This window comes from Dipodomys spectabilis, unplaced genomic scaffold, assembly GCF_019054845.1.
Source record: "Dipodomys spectabilis isolate Male_0828 unplaced genomic scaffold, ASM1905484v1 ptg000080l, whole genome shotgun sequence".
NCBI classification, from domain to species: domain Eukaryota; kingdom Metazoa; phylum Chordata; class Mammalia; order Rodentia; family Heteromyidae; genus Dipodomys; species Dipodomys spectabilis.
Genome location: NW_024870757.1, coordinates 5219415 through 5230115, shown reverse-complemented (window position 1 = coordinate 5230115; position 10701 = coordinate 5219415). Strand labels below are relative to the sequence as shown.

Below are 10701 nucleotides of genomic sequence, written 5' to 3'. Positions count from 1 at the left end.
GTTATTCTGCCATTGTTTTTCCACTTCCTCAGGTTCAGTTTTTATTGTGGAGTTTTTCACCTAATTTAGGGTATGTGATGGTTGTACCAGGTTATTTTCTTTTTTCCGCTTGTGTTACTATAAAATAGTGATTTCAGGCTTGTATGAAGAGACAGTAATAATATGAAATGTATGTTATTACATAAAATGAAACGGAGCAGACATTTTAACCTATTTGCTACAATTAAATTAATATTAAGCAAAGCTAATGAAAATAATTACTTCTTTACTCTTCAGAGGCTGAATATAGTACTCTTGGATATCTTGTAGGAAAAGACTTTAAACTCATTACAATTGATGCCTTACATTGAAATTACAGGCTAAATTTTCTCCTTCAGCAGGCAAAAGCTTCATTTCTTTCATTTCTTTATTATAATATCATAATACCTGCATGTTGATTTGTTTTCCTCTGCTATTTTCAATTCTATTCTTCATCCATTAGGTATGTAGGGCTTTGAATCACCAATTTCTTAAAATACCTATGTAGCTTATATTGTGATTTAACTCTCAGTAATATAAATATGAATTTATCTCTGAGTCTCATCTTGAGCTATATTAATATGAAATTTATGCAGTCTCAAGCAAGAAATGTGACTATTTTACTCTTTTCTATTTTTTAATAAATAAATCTTTTCTCTTTTGGAATATGTTCGCATCTTTTATATTTCTCCAGTGAACATCATTACTTTTATAAAAATAAATATAAAGTTTAGACATGAAGAAAACCCCCCTCCATTATCAGTTTAAAGTAAATCTTTGGGGACTCTTTTATATATAAAATTTTAAAACTTCAATGCTCAGGTTTATACATGAATAATCTAATGCTTCAGTCAATTAGGCAAAAGAATTACCATACCACATTAACTCTCAATTTACTTAAAGTCACCAAAATAGTGTGCATGAACATCACTCATTTTTCGAAAGTGACTGGTCAAAACATAGTTTATATTATATTGGAAAGATAAAAAATCAAAATTACACCCAGATTTTCTGTCAGTAAAAAAAGAGAAATGTATTAAATGTTAATTAAAGATGAACTTATTTCAGGTTCTAGGAAAAAAGGAAAAGCTGGGATAATAGAAGTACAATGTATTTCATAATATCAGAATAACTGTAGTAATCCACTTACAGAAATGGTCTATCAAGATGGCTTTTCAAGGTTGACTGTGAAAAATGTTCATTTCCAAGTCACCACCATAAAGCAGATCACATCCCTGGGGGCAAACTTTTGGAAGGAAGGTTCCCCTTCCTTCCTTCTCTTTTGATAAATCAAACCATAATATTTCTACAGTTGTGACCAGCCTGGAACACATTTTCCCAAGAATATTCTGTAGTGTAAAGAGGACCAAACTATCAAAACAAAGGTGAAAATTCTTTTCTACTACAGAATGACTTATCTGGCTTATATTTTTTGTTATTTTCATTACTTCAAACACATGGATTATTTATATTGGGATTAGACAAGTGTCAAAGTATTAATGGAATAAACATTCAGTTTACTTTCATATATCCAATATAATACAATTAACCCCTTATGGAAAATTAACTCCAACTGTAGAAACAATGTCAGGAATATAAAATAAGCCTCAATACATATAATCTGGCACATATAAACCAGCATCTACTCAGAAATTCAGTCGCTCTATAAATATTTATTTGGTACAAAATAATAAATATTTAATTAATGAATATGACTTTTGTCATCTGAAATACTCCTCGTGACAATAATTGTGCATAATTGTATAGATGTCACCTACACAGGAATTTAACATGCATTTAGAAATCAATTTTCCACAATTTAAGCTAGATGAGAGGAGTAATATCCTCGTGTATTGTGTGGTGTGAATTTTACCACAGTGCTGAACCCTTCCACCTAATACCAAGAGTCATGTGCAATAATTTATTTCATGTTAAGATGAGTGCTAAGTGTAGAATACAATTTGAATTATTACATTAATTCACAGAAATGAAACAATAATGATATGTTATTTGTTTAGATTCTAATGCTATTCAATTTTACAATTCATGAAATATATTATTAAAATTAGTTTCACTTTCTTCTTTTCTATAGCTGGCTATTTAAACATTACATATTACATATTAAACATTCAATATTAAGAAATAAAAAATGAGTAACTTATTATTAAAATGATATATTATTAAATTGTGATTTAAATTACAGTGCTAACAAATTGTGTTGAAAACAACATTTAATAGAATTATGGGTAATATTTTTTAAACTCAGCAGCTTGTTATTTGTTTCCTAATTGTGTCATTTGTTATTACTGGCCGAAGTCATCTCTTCACCTCTGTTAGTTTTCTATTTCATCTCTATTGGTTTGCTGATTGTGCATTTTGTTTTCCCTTTTTAATGGCTGACATGAGGCTGAAAATCTGTATGCTAGGTTATTACTTCTTATGTAAAAGTAAAATTACTGATCTCCACAGCTGTTGCCCCCACTCATATCTCCTGTATTGCTGCTCACATATATTTTATTTTATTTTTTATTTAAATTGTATTGTCAAGATAAAGTACAGGGGGGGTTAGTTACATAAGTAAGGAAATGAATTCATTTCTTTTATAACTTGTTACCCCTTCTCCAATTTTTCTCCCTCCATCCCAATGCCCCCCCCAAGATTATTTCCAACATTTTGTTTTGTGAGTATCACAGTTGTTTAGGTTACCTATTTGTCCTTTGTCTCACCATTTTGTTTTTTCTATTTCCTTTCCCAAGTTCAGATCAACATAATTACAATACCCAGGGCATCAAAATCCAATACAGTGACTTCAGGTGATAAACCATAGATGGGGAAAACACAAATAAAACAAAAATAAAAACAAATCCCATAGTACATTAAGAACAACAACAAAGAACATGTATTGGAGTTTATTTCACTTGGAATCACCTTATAGTGTCATATGTACATAGCTTTGAGCTAATCTGCTCATCTACTATGGTTATCCTCGATGTACACAATAATGCTCCCCTATTACCCAGTAATCTCACTTCTGGGCATTTAACAACGTGACCACAAACAAGGCTACACTAAAGCTACCAGCACAATTATGTTTATTACAGTAGTATTTACCCTAGCTAAGATATGGAATCAACTCAGATGCCCCTCAGTAGCTGAATGGATCAAGAAAATGACACACACACACACACACACACACACACACACACACACAACAGAGAGATATACATACATGCACTACTATGCTTCCAGGGCTGGGGAAGTGGCTCAGTGGTAGAGCACTTGCCTTGCATTCCTGTGTCCCTGGATTCGATTCCTCTGCACCACATAAGCAAAAAGAACAAAAGCCGGAAGTGACGCTGTGGCTCAAGTGGTAGAGTGCTAACCTTGAGCTGAAGAGCTGAGGGAAAGCGCCCAGGCCCAGAGTTCAGGCTCCACGACTGGACACACACACACACACACACACACATACACACACAAAATCCTATGTTTCCATCAGAAAGAAAGCTACCATCTCATTTTTGAGGAAATGGAAGATCTTGGAAATAAATCATATTAAGTGAAGTAAGCCAGACTTAAAGAAACATAGGTCCCATGGTTTCTTTTATTTGTAATAATTAGTTTACATCAAGGATAATCTCATGTAGTTTAATTTGACATTTTGTTCTATGTTGAGCATGCAACATTATTGCTATATTGTTTGTTATTATTTCTACAAATAGGCAGGAATATTTAAAGAATTACGTTCATCTTATCCATTACTGAAGGAAGAACAAATAAAAGAGCAACCCCTACTCGGAAAAACAACTCGTACTAATTTAGCTTCATTCCTATGTAAGGCCAGTGTTGTCCCCTGTATCTTCATGTTGTACATTACGACTCTATACCGCTTCAACCAGTATATCTACTATCTTCTACATTGTGACCTAAATGCCACAGTAATTCCAATTTATTTTACTTTTTAAAAAATTTCTCTCTTAATGTTTGAGGTTGGTGTGTGTGTGTGTGTGTGTGTGTGTGTGTGTTTACAAAGATCAGAGTACATTATTTTTCTTCATTTAGAATACATCTTTCAGGTCATTGTAAGTTGTGGCTAATGGCATAAGTATCTTGCTATTTTAAGAATGAAACAGAGAAAGATATTTGTGCATGTATCACGGTTGCTTTATTAGTCTGTAGTTGAACACTGAACTTTGATTTATATATTGGCTGTTGTTGTGAATGATGTGAATAACAATGAACTACAGATATATTTGAGTTACCCAGAGAGAAATAATCACATGATTGGTGGGGCAGATGATATTTTAACTTTGGAGTTCTATAGAAAACTGCATATTACTTTCTGCAAGGAGAACACTAATCTGTATTTTGAAGAAGAGTGTAGAAAATCTCCTTTTCTCCACACTCTCACCAACATTATTACCTTTGTTAAAGGTAATAAAGTGCCGGTTTTTGCTATGTGCAGTACCCCAGACTGGCCTTAGACTTATCCAACCTCCTAAATGCTTGGAATTAAAATCTTTTGCCACCACACCTGATTCCTTTGATCTTTTTGATAAAAGTTATAGTAGTTATGAAGTAGTATCATAGTAATTTTGAATTACATTTCTCTAATGACTTCTGCTCACAAAACATTAAGCCAGCATAGGAGTTGTATTAAACAACTTTGTAAACTTACTGGCGATTTTTCAGGGCTTTAAGAAGAATATGTCTATTCAGAACTTTTGTCCATTTTTAATCTAGTTTCTTGTTAATCTCATCTTTAATCTATTCAAAATCAATCATTAATTCAAAGTAGTAGAAAGGAAAAATATTAAGCAACTCCTATCATTTTCAATTATCAATAGCATGATATTTCTTAATCATTTTCTGTTGACGCTTGAGACTATATAACTCAATTTAGTCAGACTTTTTACAAGGCTGTATGTGTTTTATTTATTTTACATTGATTGTTCTTTCCAAAGCCTGTGTGTCTAATTTCCCTTGGTTTCTTTCAGTCTCAATTAGTTGAGGTGTCAAATGATGAATAAATGGAAGGAAGCAAACAAAAAAATAATATAGTTCATCTCATCTGATGATACCTCTACAAAAATGAGGAAAGAGTTGATCCAAGGACCTATGATAGGACATCAAAAAGAGAATTCATTTTTCTAGGTCTTTCTTATCTTTGTGATGTAATTTAAATAATGTAAAACACAATTTACTACTAAGATACTTTTATGTTTTATCAGTTTTGCACATTTTCATATGGACTTCACCTCAGTCTACAACATTCCTTCATCATTCTGTCCCTGATATTTTTACACACACAAGACATAAGATAACCAGTTTGATTTACAGCATGAGAAGTTATCCACCTGGCTTCCTTGGAAGCAGAGCATGGTCAATAGATAACATTACTTCTGATTGCTCACTACATGTAATGGTTTCTGTAATACTTATCACATTCTTTTTAGTATTTTAAAAACTTCTGGCTAAACTCAAACTCATTCATAGACGTTTGTGTTAAGTATTTCACAAGTTTTATTTCCCTTAATTCTTAAGATAACATTTTCTATAAAGCTAATGTTATTACCATTTTAGTGTTTGGAAAAATTGTAATTAAAGGCAGTAAGTGCATGGCTCAAACACACACTTTGAGCAAAGAAATGAGTCAAAGTTTCCAAAAGTCTTTCAGCAATACACAAAAGGTAGGTAAAATCTCTCCATTCTCTTACACTCTCAATTCAATATTCATATTTCCAAGAAATAATAGCATAGCAATTATTGCCCATGGTGATAGTTTGCTGTTACATTTGGTCTTCAACACAGATTGTGTTGGTGACATTGGGTTATCATGCACAGAGCTGAGCTTATAAGAGAAAAATTTCTTCAGTCCCATAGTTCCTGTTTCCTTTTTAAAAAGTACTAAAACTTTTAAATATTTTCACTTATTGTGTTAAGAATCCAAAAAAACGAAAAAAATTTGCATATAATCACTCCAAAATGCTTTAAAAATAAATGATAAAACAGGACCCCGTGAAGTAAACTTTCTTCTACTTTTAAAATTATTCAAAAAGACTTGCGCTGGTTGGTCACATCTGTAAACCTAACTATTCGCCATATCAACACTGAAGCTAGAGATCTGTGGGTAACAGTTGGAAACCAATGAGGGAAAAATAAATTGATAGGATTATTTTTCAAAAATTTCAATGAATTAGCAACAGGCCAGGAATGGAGATGTAGCTCATATAGCAAGACTTTGAAGCACTGATTTCAAACTCTGAGCACACCAACATACATGCAATTGGATGAGAACACACGCTCTTGCACACACACACACACACACATTCAAAATACCTTCATATTAGTGTTTTGCATTAATTTCTTTGTTAACAATATTATATGAGTAAAATAAAGGAAATAAACTCTTCCATCTCAGAACATGTTATATGTTTTCTATTGTAAAATTCTGTACACAGGGGTCACATTTACATGAGCAAGGTAATGAGTACATTTCCTAACATGCATTGTTACCTCCTCCTTTATGTTCCCCTACCATCCCTTCCCTCCCACCTCTACAAGCACACTCCCCTCCCTAAGTACACTTCCCCTGCCTAAATTGTAAAGTTCATTTTTCATCATAGTGTCTTGTGCATCTCATTGTTATAATGGGTCAACCTGTATCCCTATTTAAGCATCTTGTTTTTTTCCTTTCCCTCCCCAAATTAGAGGAACGTATATACAAGATGTGGGCGTACCAACTTCAAATACAGTGTAAACGGGTTATAGCATGGGGGAGGAACATATAAAGAAACAAAAAAAACACATCACCTGTTATAAGTACGTAAGAATCAATAACAAGCAAGAGAAAACCACACGTGTGTTCCTATCTTGGGTTTGATTTGCCTAATTTGGTCATATGTGCAAAGCTTTTAACCTTTTCTGCTTATCTCAGACATAAAATAGTTATTAAAAATTAAGGAAAACATAGGGCCTATGTTTCTTTGGATCTGGCTTACATCACTTAATATTTTTTTCCAAGTCTTTCCATTTTCTAACAAATTGGGCGATGCCATTCTTTCTGAGGGAGGCATAGAATTCCATTGGTATAAATACCACATTTTCTTGATCCATTCATCTACTGAGGGGCATCTGGGTTGGATTCAGATCTTAGCGATGGTAAATAATGCTGCAGTAAACATAGTTGTGCTGGTAGCTTTAGTGTGGTCTTGTTTGTGATCATCTGGGTAAATGCACAAAAGTGGGATTCCTGGGTCATAGGGGAGGTCTATGTGGAGTCTTTTGAGGAACCTCCATAGTACTTTCCAAAGGGTTGAATAAGTTTACACTCCCACCAAGAATGCAGTACAGTTCTCTTGTGGCTACATCCCCTCCAGCATCTGTTGTTGTAAAAGTATGGAATGGTTCAGGAATTTGCCTGTCATCCTTTCTCAGGGGCCATTCTAATCTTCTCTGTATTGTTCCAATGTTAGAGTACTTGATGCTGAATTGAGCATAGAACATTTTTTATATATAAAGTGTAATTTATTTTCTTAAACTAGACAATTCAACAAAAAGTAAGCTCAAAATAATTGCCATGAAATTTTAGAACCATGTACTTCTTACATAAGCACACATTTAAGAATAAAGACTAACATGTCAAAAACAAAATAATTCCAGATATTTGTTGTTCAAGAGATGTGTAAGAGGAGGAATTCAATTATTTTATACAAGGCACCTGTCATAATGAACACTGAAGCAAGTGTTAAGGTTTTTTTTTAAAGTTTTAATGTTTTAAACATATTTAATTTTGGGAATTTGCTTATATATGCCAAAACTAGGACTGCTTGGCAGGACATAAATTTTTTTGGGGGTGGGAGTCTGCGAGTGGGGCCTGAACTCTGGGACTGGGCGCTGTCCCTCAGCTCTTCAGCTCAAAGCTACTGCTCTACCACTTGAACCAACGTGCCAGTTCCAACTTTTTTCTTTTTGCTTATGTGGTGCTGAGGAATCGAACCCAGGGCTTCATGCATGCAAGGCAAGCACTCTACCACTGAGCCACCTACCCAGCCCCAGGTCATAAAACTTTTTGATAAAGTATTTAAGATTTATGGTAGCAGACATATGCTACTAAGTATGTACATTTCAGAGTTTATAGAAATTTTACTAATGAGAAGTTGCAAAGTCTTTGTGTAAAGGAGCAGAATAAAGAGTTAAGACTTTTAACTACATAGTTTCTATTAAAAATATAGGGCTTCCTTATTTTAGATGTTAGTGAGGAACAATTGATGATATAAGCCATATACAAATGATGAGATGAGCCATAAATAGTAATCTTAATGGGTAACTTTAAAGACTGCTCATAGCCTATAAAACTTTTGTTGAACATCATAATCTTAGGCAGTTTTAAATGTACAGGAATATGAGAAAATAGTAAAATCTAATACGTAGTACCCTTCAAATACTGAAAACACTGGTAATTGTTTTGTTTTTCGTTTTATTAATCATTAATATTTAATTATTGGTTTTTCTTATTTGTAGCATTGTTTACCTTGTTGTAATATAATACTACTTTTTGTAAGTCATCATTATGAAGTACTTGGAGAAGGTTACTGGGATGGCCAAACCATTTTTTATAGGTGCATGTGAATTTACGAAGAGGAAAATTAAGAACAAAATATTTATTTAAAAAGTTATCAAGTAGAGTCTGAATCAGGAATGTTGATAAATGTCCACACCTAAAATCTTACCCAGAGGCTGAAGCAGTGATTTTAAAGAGTTGAAGCCACAAAAGTGAGAGTTTGCTTCCATGAAGATTGTTTTTACATTTGAAATTTCTCCTGAGACATTTTTATTTTTAACAAAATAAATTTATATTTCATTTTGATGGGTTATCATACATCAAATACCTTCAAATGTATATGTAGAGTCTAAGACAGCAGTATGAATATTCTCATACTGCTCTTGTTTATCTGTTATACACTTTCAGTATTGTGATATTTCTCTTTCTCTTTCACTCTCCCATTTCCTCTCTTTCTCTTTCATGCTCCATGTCTGCTGCTCTTCTATGGTGAAAACTTTAAAAACTTGAAAAAGGAAATCAAAACAGAACTTAGAAAATGGGAAAAACTTCCATGTTCCTGGATTGGAAAGATTAACATCGTGAAAATGGCAATACTTCCCAAGGCTATCTACAAATTTAATGCGATACCTATCAAAATTCCAACCTCATTCTTCAAGGAAATAGAAGAGGCAATCCAAAAATTCATATGGAATAATAAAAGACCCCGAATAACAAAAACGCTCCTCAATGGAAAGAACACTGCTGGAGGGATATCAATACCAAATTTCAAACTCTACTATAAAGCCATAGTAATCAAAATAGCTTGGTACTGGCACAAGAACAGACTTCAGGACCAATGGCATAGAATTGAAAACCCAGAAATGAACCTAAAGACCTATAGTCATCTAATTTTGATAAGGGAGCTAAAAAAATAGAATGGAAGAAAGACAGCCTCTTCAGTAAATGGTGCTGTCAAAATTGCTTAACTACTTGTAGAAAACTAAAGCTAGATCCTTATATATCACCCTGCACCAGAATCAACTCCAAATGGATCAAAGACCTCGGAGTCAAAGCAGACACTCTGAAAACATTACAGGATGGAATAGGAGAAACCCTAGGTCTCCTTGGCTCTGGCCGAAATTTTCTGAATAGAGACCCGGAAACACAACAAATCAATGAAAGGTTGGACAAATGGGATTGCATGAAGTTGCAGAGCTTCTGCATGGCAAAGGACATAGCTAGCAAGATCAATAGAAAGCCCACAGATTGGGAGAAGATCTTCACTAGCCATAAAACGGACAAGGGTCTCATATCTAAAATATACTTGGAACTCAAAAAATTAAATCCCCCAACAATAAATCCTCAAAGAAACAACTTCCCAATAAATAAGTAGGCTAATGACTTAAAGAGAAACTTCTCTGAAGAAGAAAGAAGGATGGCCAATAGACACATGAAAAAATGCTCAACCTCCCTAGCCATAAAAAAATGCAAATCAAAACAACATTGTCATACCATCTCACCCTAATATGTCCCTCCCCTACAGTATAACCCCTGCTTTCACTATATTTGATGTCGGTATAATTTGTGGAGGGGAAGTGGAAAAACAAGTCGTTTAAATAAGGATACAGGTGGACCTGTTGCAACAATGAGAAGTACAAGTTGTCATGTCAAAATCGAACTTTACAACTTGGGGGGGGGAGAAGGGGGGGAGGAAAGATGGGAAGAGATAGGAAGGGTAAACAAAGGAGGAGGCTACAATGCTTGATAAGATATGTACTCACCGTCTTGCCCATGTAATTATAAACCCTCTGTACAGTATTTTCACAATAAGAAAAAAAAGAATTTCTGCTGGTCTACTATTATCCATCAGAATCCACTGGTTTTGTGGGAACATGATAGCGACCATCAGTTACCCTTGCATTCTTTAAGAGTTATAACAGTGACGTGATGTTATTCATTTCTATTCTAAATGGCAAAACAACAGATCTAGGAATTCCTTTTCACTTTTACTACTGTTATAAATTTTATCTCATAGGAATCATTGAAACGGATAGGATACTTTTAACCTCTGACCTAAAAGTTCGTTTTCTTTTTTCTTTTACAAACGACCTTTTTCTTTTATTATAAGTAAATACATGTAA

The 10701-nt window shown here is 33.7% G+C and overlaps 1 non-coding gene across 1 annotated transcript; it reads right to left on the bottom strand.

Annotated features, from left to right (window-relative positions):
• Window positions 1-7407: 7407 nt before the first annotated feature.
• On the bottom strand, window positions 7408-7510 carry LOC122110735. The gene has a single exon (XR_006147908.1). It is a non-coding gene; the product is annotated as a U6 spliceosomal RNA (small nuclear RNA).
• Between the last annotated feature and the right edge of the window lie 3191 nt (window positions 7511-10701).